Raw genomic sequence first — 13,049 nt, 5'->3', positions numbered from 1 at the left:
TAGGCCTGCATACTTGCCCTTTGCAGCTAAACCTGTAAGTGGTTTCTTACCACAAGCAAACCCTAGAAGAGACACAGCCACCTCTGGGATTGGCAGCAGAGGGAGGGGCTCCTCTAAGATTGAGTGGTACAAACTCCTCTTGCATACTAATGTGAGAAGGAAAGTCGGAGCAACAGATCCTCCAATTCAGCCAAGGCACTAATCACATCTCTTCCTCATCTAACCCCATTTCAAGGAGAGTCAAAAATGAAATTAGCAGGAAGATCTGAACCCATTTCTTTGCTTCTTTTGCTTAACTACAGTGGTTCTACGATGTTGGGCAAAACCATCCAACCTTTGTGGCCCTTATTTTTTATATAAACACTAACATTAGCCCTGAGGATGATTAAGGATTCTTCTAGATATGAAAACCTGGAGTTATTTTAAAAAACTTCTTTAAGAAGTTAATTTCCCTCACCCTAATTGCTCTGTTGGTTCAAAGTTGGATCTGATGTACTGACAAATGTGAATCATTAATTAAATGCACTGATCTAGAAAAAAAATGCATGCATATGTTTGGTTGACATTTACCACTTCCCTCAACTCCCTTCTCATAACAATGCAATAAAAAGATGTCTAATGAATTGCAACTGAACCAGAACAGGAAAATAAGCTAAAGAGCAAGGTCTTTTGAGGAACATGAGAGTTGACTCTAGGTAAGCAACATCCCTTCTTCCCCTCCCTTTCTCTGCACAAGCACACATGTACAGTGCATGTACACCTGCAAATGCATATGGAAGTCAAATCACAGCATAACCTTAAAGGGTTCAGGCATTAAACCTCAATGAGAACTTACTGTAGAACATTGCTAAATGTCCTGGGGATTGCTAATCAGTTGTTCAGCATATACAGTGCAACAGGACATTTTACTTTTAAGGGATTCTGATGGACTTGGGTTTTGGAAAATGGTCAGTTTGGTTCATGGCAGAGCACCTAGCAGGTCACAGAGGACTGAAGTTCTAGTCCCACTCAGTCAAACACTAGCAGTGGGTACAATTCCTCTACAAGCTATCCATGTGTTTCCTTACTGTAAAATGGGTATTCAAACAAAGGACGACATTGTGTACAGTGATGAAGCTACTGCCTGGGTCTCCACATCCCATATCGGAGTACCTGGGTTTGAGTTCTGGTTCAACTTCCTATTCCAGCTTCCTGCTAATCATCTTGGGAGGCAACAGGTGATGACTCAAGCAGTTGGGTCTCTGCCGCCAGCTTGGGAGACCTGGATTGGGTCCCAGGTTCCTGGCCTCAGCCTAGCACAGCCCTGGCTTTTGCAGGTTTTTGGAGAAATCTCCGTCTGTGTTTGTCTTTCTCTTTGCTTCTCTGACTTTCAAATAAAATAAAAGATTTTGTTTTAAGAAAAAAGGCAAATCCAAGATCGTGATTTTTCACAGTGAAATTGAAAACAAATTAAAAAAAAAACCAAGATGCGTATCAGTTGTTGAATGGGTTAAATACTTACATATACCCAAGAGGCTACAGCTTATCTTTATAAAAATATAACAAAAATAAGCAGTAAAGATGCCTGCATCTCACATCAGAGTGCCTAGGTCCAATATCCAGCTTTGGCTTCTGACTCTACCTTCCTGCCAGTGCAGACTGTGGGAGGTCCTGGTGATGGCTCAGATGATTGGGTTCCTGCCACACATGTGGGAGACCTAGATTTCATTCCTGACCTCTGGCTTCGGCTCCAGCCCAACCCTGGGAAGTGGACTTGCAGATGGGAACTCTCTATCAAAGCAATTAACAGATAATTTTTTAAAAAGTTAAATGAATAAATATAATCAGTCACCCTATTAAGTAAAAAGAGAACAAAATTATACCAAGAATATTATAAAGTAAGAGAAGAATTAAGAAGCAGGAAGCTGGAAAAGCCAGCCATAATTTATACATGATTTTCCCTTCATTGGTTTTTCTTTGCCTATTTTCCTTAGTAGCACTTCCCAGGGTTTCTTTTCCTTACAGTATATGCATACATTTATAAGGAGAAATATACCTAAAAATTCTTGGGTCCAAAACCACAGTTGACTGTCACCTGTCCATAGACGGAAAGGCTTCTGACTGGATAAAACTCCCATCGCCGCTGCTGAAGTGCATGAGCTGGAAAGTGCCAAAGTGGCAGAGGGCAGCTTTCACCTCCAAACGCTTCCTTCTATGGAAACAGACTCTTGGATCTCAAGGATCAAGACCACGTATATTCTTGCCATCTCAAATCCACTTGCCAAGCCTATAGGCTTCTCACAGCAGTACACTTTGTTAAACTGATATAAACACCAAAATGCAGTAACTGAAGCCACAGGGGATTCTCACATGGTGGCTGGAAAATATTTTGTGTGAAGAGGATGAGGGAGAAGAGCCAGTATGAATATCCTCAGATGGTAAAACTAAGAAACAAAAACCAGGTTTCCATTTTTTCCTTGCAAGCCTTCTTTAAGGAAATGTAGAACTGAAAATGATTACTGTAAGAAAAGAGCATTTGGGGACAGTTGTGATATATTCAGAGCCCATTAAATGATCATTTATACCTCCATAATAGGAGCTCTTTCTTCAGGACAAACACTCAGGTACTTCAAAATGTTGCGATAGCAGCTTCCCACTGCAGGCCACAACGGAAGCATTTATAAATTGCTCATTTTGGATGACTCCTAAAGTATGAATATATCAGAAAGGCTGTACTTTCTTGGTAACTGGGCCATTGGGTAGAATAAAATCTCCTGTTTAGTAACCTATGGATTTCAAGGGAATTAAATGACCAGCCAGCAACATCCTAGTGTGAATAACAGCACCTTAAAAAAAAAGTCAACCCAAGCACCAGCTGGTATAACCCAGAGTGAATGTGTGAGCTCAGAGCTCAAACCAGAAGTCAGCGCCAAGCTCTGCGGCTCTGAGGCTCAGCAGAAGTGGGATTGTGTCTGATTTTCCCACTAGTGCTTCATTTATTCCACAGGGGGCCTGTGACCCAGCACTGGGGACAGAGAGGAGTCTACAACAGAGTTCCCTACCTCTGGAGGCTGACAGCCTGAGAAGCAAACACAAAACAACTGGCAGACAAAACCCAGCAATGCTGAGTGCGATGGCAGAGATAACATGGGAAGCCAAAGGAGCAGTGAGCTCAGAGCACGGCCACAGAAGGTCATCTACTCTTTCTGGTACCGGACACAACCTCATGTGCTTGTGGTCATGTAGTTACTTCAGGAGATTCTGCACATGGCTTAGCAGGGGTATAAGAGAAGGAAATGTTATTCTCATTCTCTCTCCCTCCCTCTCTGTAAAGGAAGGGTAACAGGAAGGAGTTACAGAAACAAGAACCTGAGCTGAACTGAAAAGCGTTTGTATCAGCCTCTCCCAGCTATGCTGTTTGCTTAACAGTGCACTCGATTGCCCCAGAGAATATTTGGTTTTGTTTTGCTTTAATTTTTCTTTTGATCCGCTGAGGGTAGGTGTAGGAAAATAACATCTCCCATTTCAGGGACAGGAACTTGATTGACTAAGTCAGTTCTAACTCCCCATGAAGCTGGATAAAAAGGCCCAAATGCAATGAACTTCAGCACCCTATCCACCCAGAACTGTGGAGGTTTTTCAAACTCTCTGGAATAAAACAGCAAAAAGACACCTCATCTAGTGTTCTAGTCTGGGTTGGGGGTAGTGGAGATAATTTTGGAGTACAGAGAATCAGGAGAAGCCTGGTTTAGAAAGTGGGGCTGGGAATGACATTGAGATTCCTGTTAGGGGTGGGACACAGAAGGGAAAAGAAGCAATCTTGAGAGAAGGCAATTTAGAGAGGAAGTGGAGAGAAAAACTTGACAAACAAATCTGGGCTAGTAGGTGGTTTTGCCCCACATCATGGGGTCGTCATTGTCTGTCACAGATACAAATAACATGTTTTTAAAACACTATGGATGGGCCGGCGCCGTGGCTTAACAGGCTAATCCTCCGCCTTGCAGTGCCGGCACACGGGGTTCTAGTCCCAGTTGGGGCGCCGGATTCTATCCTGGTTGCCCCTCTTCCAGGCCAGCTCTCTGCTATGGCCCGGGAAGGCAGTGGAGGATGGCCCAAGTCCTTGGGCCCTGCACCCCATGGGAGACCAGGAGAAGCACCTGGCTCCTGGCTTCGGATCAGTGCGATGAGCCGGCCGCAGTGGCCATTGGAGGGTGAACCAACGGCAAAAAGGAAGACCTTTCTCTCTGTCTCTCTCTCTCTCTCACTATCCACTCTGCCTGTCAAAAACAAAACAAACAAACAAACAAACAAAAAACACTATGGATGAATATGGATGAATTATCTTCCTATGAAAAGATCCGGTGGGTATCTTAGTAACAAGGTAATAACGTCGCTCAAAAAGCTAAGTATCTTCTGTGTATTGTGCATTGTCTACACATGTAGCTAGATCACTTACTCTTCACAATACCCTTGAGACACAGATATCATCCCCACTGTATAGAAGAGCAAATAGCCCCAGATATGACAGATAGCAGGGTCAGCATTTTAGTCGCAAGCCCAAACCTATGCTTTGCTATAGCTGGGGCAGAATACAAGAGACTAGGAACTCCTGGCTCATGCTCTATGTTTGCCTGACAAATGAAAGCCTTGACAGCTAAATTCTCCATATGACAGCAAAGCACACCAACTTCTAAAAGTGTCAACTCAGAAAATCACCCAAAACAAAGACTGCTCCTGTGTGTGTGCAAACAGTGCTTTCTGGGTCTGCGGCTGGCTGGGTGTCTGTTGTTTCGGTACACGGTGCCTCACCAGCCGCTTTCCGGAAGGAAGGCTGCCTTGCTTTGCAGCCTCCCTTACCGCTGCTTGCTCTACCTTTGCAATGAGTGAAAGCTAATCAAGACGAACAGAAGTGAGTCAGCCCAGAAACTCCTGTTCCCGACAGAGGACTGCGTGGTGGGAGAGCACGCAGACGGATTTCCTTTGTTAATGACATGTTTTGGCACTAACTTCTGTTCAGAGTTTTCTCTCGTTTCCATCTGGTTCTGGTACTGGGCCAATCCACTCACTAGAGAGGCTCAAGTGGTCCTCAGCACACCCTGCATGTCCTAGCAGATGACAGCAGCCTGCTCAAGGAATGTTGTCACGTTGTTTCTAAGGCAGGGGGGACTCCGGTGCTCACACCTAGCCCCAGCCTGGAAAAACGATAGCGTAAGTGTGTATATTTTGGATTCAGATGGCCCCAGATGGAAGTCTCAGCTCCTGCATTCCCAAGCTGCCTGACCGTGGCCTGTGCTCTTAATAACTTACAGTATTGGCAGATGAGATCTAGAACCATGGAAATTCTCAAAAATATTTCAAGGCATCTACTTTTTCTATTATACAACTAAACAAAACAAATTCCTATGTGGCGTTGGCCCTGTCAAATTTTGCCACTGCAAACTTCCCTAGGGAATTAGTTTTCCCTCTAATAGTCAAACACATTGGGTACCAATGTCACTTTAACATGTAGATTTCTTAACAACCCACTCACTGGTTCATAGGACTGTCCACATACAGTCGGAAAACAATTGAAGCTTAAACCTCTGGGAGATCAGCAAAATGCCAAGACAGGACTACCACTAATGCTTTGTGAGAGGGAAGGAAAAGATGTTTGGTTTGGGAAGTCTTCTTTCCTACGGTTCCCACGCCTACAAGAGCAGCAGAGCACAGTGGCTCAGGGAATGGGCTCTGGAATCCAATCCTTGCTCTGTGACTCGCTAGCAGACAATGTGCAGCAAGCGAACTACCTCTGTATCTGCAGTCACCTCATCTACAAAACATGGACAGTGCTAAGAGGATGCTTCCACATGTCTGTAGACACATGGAATTAAAAGCTAAGTTTATTTTGATTTAAAAGATTTCTGAAATCCATAAATAGCTTTTTGCGATACACATTTCCCATGAGCGTGCTGAAGACCCCTTGCATTATCTACCTCATAGCATTGTTGCAAGAGTTGATATATAGATAGGGTATAGAATCCTGCCTGAAATAGGAACCCAGTAAATACCATCTGTACTATTGTTACTATTCCAGGGCAGGCTGGTGCCACACTGACCCATACTAAGCCTTCATAAATCTGAAGCATGCATGGCAGGGGTTATGCCAAAGGTCACTAATACATGACACCTGGTGGACAACCACTGAGCCAGAAAACATTTCAGAAGAAAACACTCTCCTTTTAGCTGCATGTAAGCAATATTTGTTGTTCAAACATTTCATTCAAATGTGCCTGGGGGCCGGTGCTGTGGCACAGGGGGTTAGGCCACCACTTGGATTGCTGGCATCCTATATCAGAGTGCCAGTTTAAATGCTAGCTGCTTCACTTCAGATCCAGCTCCCTGCTAATGTACCAGGGAAAACAGTAGAAAATGGTTCCTATACGTGGTCCCCCATCAATTTCATGGGAGACTTGGATGGAATTCATGGCTCCTGGTTTTGTCCTGGCCCAGACCCAGCCATTACAGCCACTGGAGAGTGAACCAGGAGATTGAAGATCTCTCTATCTCTTTCTCATTTCTCCTCTCTCTATTCCCCTCTCCTTCACCCTCTCTCTCCCCTTCTCTGTCACTCTGCCTTTAAAATAAATGAAGTAAACATTTACAAATAAACAAATAAAATATATCTATGTACATACTATAGAAGAGCCAAATTCTCAATAAATACAATAAGAGAGGATATTTTATTTTTATAAAACTGAAAAGAGGGGCCAGCTCCATGGCGCAATGGGTTAATCCTCCGCCCGAGGCACCAGCATGCCAAGTGGGCACCAGTTCTAGGCTCGGCTGCTCCTCTTCCAATGTAGCTCTCTGCTACGGTCTGGAAAAGCAGTGGAGGATGGCCCAAATGCTTGGGCCCCTGCACCTGCATGGGGGACCAGGAGGAAGCACCTGGTTCCTGGTTTCAGATCGGCGCAGCTCCGGGATTTATGGCCATCTGGGGGATGAACCAACAGAAAGAAGACCTCTCTCTCTGTCTCTCCCTCTCACTGTCTGTAATTCTACCTCTTAAATAAATAAATAAAATCTTTAAAAATATATATTTTTAAAAAACTGAAAAGAATGTGGAAAGACTCATAGAATCAAGGCACCAGAACTAACTGCATTTTCTATTGTACTGTCTTCTAGAGTTTTAAAAAAAGTTTTATGGGGCCAGTGCTGTGACACAGCACGTGACACCAGTGTCCCACTATGAGTGCCAGTTCAAGTCCCAGCTGCTCCACTTCTGACCTGGCTCCTTGCTAACACACCTGGGAAAGCAGCTGAAGGTGGCCCCAGTGCTTGGATGTGGGATACCCAGATGGAGTTCCAGGCTCCTGGCTTTGGCCTGGCCCATCCCCAACCATTGAAGCCATTTGTTGAGTGAACCAGCAAGATCTCCCTCTTGCTTGCTATTTCTCTCTTTCTCTGTAACTCTGCCTTTCAAATAAATAAATAAATAAATAAAATCATTTTTAAAACAAGTTTTAAGGCTAGACTTATATGCCAAAGCTCTATAATAAACAGATATAAGGCTCACTCTGACATATATTCTAAATACAGGAAAGCATATAAATGAATAACCCCGATAATGAGGTAAGAAGCCACCATGTGGATCAAACGTGTTCCATGTCTCTATCAATCATGAAGAGTTAGAGATCAAACTGCTCCCTAAAACACAGCCTTCTCCAGCACACCCTGAGCTAAGTCAGAAGTGAGGGTTGGCCATCCCAGTGTGCTCTAACGCAATCTCTATTTACTTGTGGGTGAGTCTCTTCCCAGTAACAGGAGCTGTGTCCTAAGGAAAGAGCCTTGCCACAGTCATAATCTGTGACTGAAGAGCCTGGAATTTCTGAGACTATCCAATCTCATATCACTTTTATTTATTTTTAATAAAGGCAATTTGTTGAATATGAAAAAAGATGAAAAGAGGGGTTATGGCAGCATGAGCATGGCCCCTCCAGTCAAGGGGACTGGGTAGATTTCCCACTCTTCCACTTTCAGAATAGTGATCCCCTAAAATCATGACCTGCAATGAACACTGGATCCTTCATCTTTGAAATGAAGAACTGAACACCTGATTGACAGGGATGCTGTGGGGACTGACTGGAATGAACTGATATACACGCACAAGATGAATGATTTTTATTTTCTTCAATATATTTTTCTAAAATTGTTAATATTTGCAATGATACAAACTACCTGTATAAGACTAATAAATATGTGTTACTACTATACTTGGTTTGCATTTCCTCTTGGATTGCTAACACCTAAGTACACATCTGATTTCAATGTGAATTTTTAAAAATTTTTCCTAGCTAAAAATTCATGGAACATCAACTTACCATTGCTGAATAAGCCATTTCTTTCAAGGCCAAATTTATCCATCTTGAATTCTTTCTTTTCTCTTTTAATATTTATAGATTTTAGGTTAGGATCCACTCTGAATTAGAAAGCAGATTAAAAAAAAAATGCTTTCTTATACCAGATCACTGATTAAATTCTGCAACTGTAATTTCAATAACAACCCATAAAGAATTTTCTCAAACCCTCATAAATGTTTAAGTGCCCACTTTGATATTAACAACCTGAATTCCTTTCTACATAATACGCAAGGAATAAGAATGACTTTTGGTAGAAAAATTTCCAAGGCATTCAGAATCCTAGGCTCTTAAAGCCCAAAGGAACCTCAATGTCACTCCTCTTAACTTTTCAACTTACTAAATGAAAGCCTAGAAAAATACAGAGGTTTGATCATGTTGAGACAACAATAAAGTGGCTAAAAGTTATTCTGTAATAAAATTGAATACCAAAAATATGTCATTACGTCAAAGATCCCAAGAGTTCAACCCCAAAGATACTGCCCCAAATAGTGACCTCTCAACCTTAGCTTCAGAATCTCTTGCACACACTTTCAAGTTACAGATTAGCATTCTTCCCACCCCTGGTGCTGTATTAGTAGACAATGTGGAACCAGGCCACGTGCACTTTGAGAAGTTCTGTAGGCTTTTCTAAGGAACATCAGGGCTGAGATAAAGGACAGCATCACCAGGTTCTACACTTCTAATCTGTGTCATTACCTCCCATAAGTATCTATTTACATAAATTATTTCATCAAAGACTATTCAAAGCCTTTTAAAAAGAAGTAAGACAACCTTGCTCATTCTACAAGCCTAAAATTATTTTGGAAAAGATTAAACTTTTCTGTTTCAACAAAATATGCGAAAGAATATACTAATCACGAAAATTAAAGATCCCACATGCTCCTTCTGTGAAGACAATGAGACGCAGCCAAGGAAGGTTTTGTATCACTTATGGATATGAGGCCAGCATCCTGCAATACACATGCTGAACTAAAACAGGATCAGGCAAACAGATTTTAAACATGAAATGTAGGGTATCTTCAATAGGTAAATGGCCTCTAATAGCAAACTGACTTACCTTAGTGTGTTTCTATTTTAGTTTTATAGATCCAGATTATCATGGAGGGTCAAGTGACCATGGAAATTGTCATTGGCAGGGCATGCTTCACACTCTAAGGGTCCTAACAGTTCTAAGTTAAATATAAAGCCTACATTATAATCAAGTAAGTAAAAACCCATATAGCATCTTCCATTCAACACCTACCATGTCCACACCTAGCACTGTGCCAAGTATTATGGGAAGAACACATCATATAGAGTCTTGTGACTCTATAAGGATTTGTACAAAACTTTGTGTGTGTTTGACTTTATAGAAAACCTGCCAATCTGCTCATGAAAATCATTTCAGGACTTTTACACTCCCATCAGCAAAGTACAAGAGCTCAAATTGCTCCACATGCTTGCTATGACTTGGTATTACCTGTATTTTTATGTTACTCTCTGCTGAAAAGGAAAAGTAGAAACCAACGCTTTGAGGCACATGGGTATGCAAGCACTGGCAATCCCCCGCATTAGTCAGGCAAGGACCCAGAGAGAAAGACACAAACCCAGTCCCCAAGACTCCGTGGATGGACTGCAGAGATGATTCTTCTCCTTACAGATTTACAACTATACAACCCAAGAAAGAGCAGCTTATTCCCCTCGCTTCAGCTCCTCTAATTTTTTTTAATCTCTCCAGAGGATATATGACCTACTCTGAAAATGTATCTTATGATCACAAACTCTACCTCCTACATTGTAAGTTGTATGATACCAGAAAACTAAAATTTACATGTAGAAACAATAAAGACACTGGATACACATAAAACAACTATGCCTAGATACAAATTGGGGCAGGCTTTTCAAGTTGTGATACTTTTCCCTTTTTAAAAAATTCAATTCTTCCTGCTATTTGAAGGGTGGTTAAAATTACTTGCAGGCACTGACTTCATGTGGACGAAGTTTGCCTGTTCAGAATGAAGGGCCAGTTTTCATCATGCAAACCACAACAGTGGAGGGTCTGGCCCTCCCAGAGAGCATGGGCAGCTCACACTAATCGCAGTAAGAACACCACCCTTCCAGTGCCCTGCTTTGTTTCACAGCTCCCATGTGTGTTGAGCTACAAAGAGATCATCCATAGACTGTACTGGAGAAAGGAGAAAAACAAAAATCCTGGTGAGTCTCTTAACGAAGCTGCCGTTCCTGCTGCCCGGAATGTCCTCTCACCCACGCAATCCTGTCGTCAAAACCAGTGAAGCCCTACTTTTTCAGAAGCTCTGTGCTTTCACATCACTGCCTTTTCTCTCTTTAACTCTTTTGCAGTTTATAATTATGCTTATTTTAGTGAGTGATTTGTTAATGTCTACTGCTTCCTCCTCTCCAAACTAGAGAAGCTGCCTACATTTTTCTCATAACTGTACGCCTAGCATCTAAAATGCTCAGCATGGGGCCGGCACTGTGGCGCAGTAGGTTAGTCCTCTGCCTGCCGCGCCAGCATCCCATAAGTGCGCCTGTTCAAGTCCCGGCTGCTCCTGTTCCAATCCAGCTCTCTGCTATAGCCTGAGAAAGCAGTGGAAGATGGCCCTAGCAGTTGGGTCCCTGAACCCTCGTGGGAGACCCAGAAGAAGCTCCTGGCTCCCGATTGGCTCAATTCTGGCCATTGTGACCATTTGGGAAGTGAACCAGTAGGTAGGAGATCTCTCTCTCTCTCCCTCTCTCTCTTTCCCTCTAAGTCTACCTCTCAAATAAATAAAAACCTTTAGAATGCTCAGCACATAAAAAGGTAGTTAATAAACATCTGACTAATTAATTGTTAATTAAAACATTACCCTATCAAGGATGTGACTGATATGCCTCTAAGCTTCACATAAGTTAGAAATTAAGACTTCTTTCCACTTTTAAGAAAAATCCAACTGCAAAAAATTGGGGTGTCAAAGTCACTTGATTTTTTCCTGCCCCAATTTCCATTATGGCGTCTGCTTAAATGTCAGTTCTACTTTATCAATCCATCCTCTCAAAATTCAAAACCATGAAAAGCATAAGGACTTTGAGAACAAAAGACTTTCCTCCATTAGAATGCAACAAAAGAGCGATTCTCGTAGTTTCGGACTTTAAAGCTGGAGGTCTTGGTAATTTGTAAAGGAAATGCAGTTATCCAATAAGCCCCAGGTCATTGTCTCCCATGGCACGGGAAAAGGTTATGCTATTTCACTGAGATGATGTTGTTACAGGCCATGTGTCACTCTTACAGACTTCACGGTCAGAAAAAGGCAGATAATAGCATCTTAGCAAAACTGTTCACTTTCAATTTGAGGTATGTACTAATAAGCTAAACTCAAGTAGCTTCCAGACCACCCACCTTTCTACTCCTACCTGTCTACAAGAAAGCTCAGTGAAACAGAAGCCAGGACACGTCTAAATTTAAAAATATAAAATATTTTTAAGATTTGGATATTTTTAACAAAATACTGGAAGATATTAAGGAAGGCTACTTTTTTCTTTCACGTGGTCATAAGATATTAATTGAGCCCCTACCATATGCCAAGCACTGCTAAGCATATTAAAGAAATATAAATGTCTTCTAACAATAACCAAATTATTAATCTAATGCATATTTGGGACAAAAAAGATGAATTTTTCAAGGTCAGTTCTCACACTCATATAAGTAAAAGCTTTCTTTTAACCATTATTTTGAAAAACCATTCTTATCAAAGTATTATGCTATTGTTTTAAGATACATTCTTAAGAATTTACATGTTCTTTCTGATAAGACATTATTTCTACCTTGAAATAAATTCTGGTAATCCTAAATGATCATGGGCTTAATGTTTTAAAAATCTAAAAATACTTCCAATAAAAGTTTTATTCCCAAGCCACAGTTAAAGTTATTTTTCAAAGATGAATTGAGGTAAGATTAATTCTTCCATCACTCTATTATAAGAAACTTTTATCGAAATATTACAAATGCCCCCAGGCATCGAGATTAGCATCACCCATAACTCCATGAGAACTTTATCCAAATTTTATCTCAGAAAAGTTTGTCTGAATCCACAGTAAATCCCACAGATATCCAACAATCACAACAGAAAGAGAAAAAAATAATAATCTAACACAATTCTAAGCTTACTAAAACAGACGCCTCTTCCTGACAAGGAGCAGCTGTCAGGCAAAGCAAAGATTTGGGAACTAAATCTACTTTCACACTTTCCATCAGGTGCCAATATTTACCTCAAGACAAACTATTACTGATTATTGGTTGACAAGTGTCTAGAAAAAGAAAGTCAGTGAAGCTCAGGCTGCCAGTAATGACAATTTTCTTAACATCAGGAATTATTCTAAGCCAACAAAATACCAGAGGACAGTTCACTCTCTGTCAATGCTCTCATGAAAGAAAAAGTATGAACATATCAAACCCTTTACAAATGCTCTTAATTAACTGAAAAACACATTAAAATTGGACTTCACTAGCTTTTCAACACAACGTGATCACCAACATAGAGGTAGCTCAAGTAAATAAGATTCAGAGAAAGACAACAGAGAAATAGAAAGAGGAGTGGGAGAGCAGATGTCTATACTACCTGGGAATACAATCCTCCTGGATAACTCAGAATTAATTGAGAATAGAAGTTGTCTTAGGAACATTAATATCTAATT

The 13,049-nt window shown here is 41.4% G+C and overlaps 1 protein-coding gene across 2 annotated transcripts in view; it reads right to left on the bottom strand.

Annotated features, from left to right (window-relative positions):
- Positions 1–13,049, bottom strand: part of STXBP6 (syntaxin binding protein 6) — a 283,065-nt gene that overhangs the window by 188,380 nt on the left and 81,636 nt on the right. The gene's annotated exons all lie outside the window — the stretch shown is intronic.

This window comes from Lepus europaeus, chromosome 11 (assembly GCF_033115175.1).
Source record: "Lepus europaeus isolate LE1 chromosome 11, mLepTim1.pri, whole genome shotgun sequence".
NCBI classification, from domain to species: domain Eukaryota; kingdom Metazoa; phylum Chordata; class Mammalia; order Lagomorpha; family Leporidae; genus Lepus; species Lepus europaeus.
The sequence above is the reverse complement of the archived record's forward strand: the minus strand, read 5'-3'. Positions and strand labels throughout refer to the sequence as shown.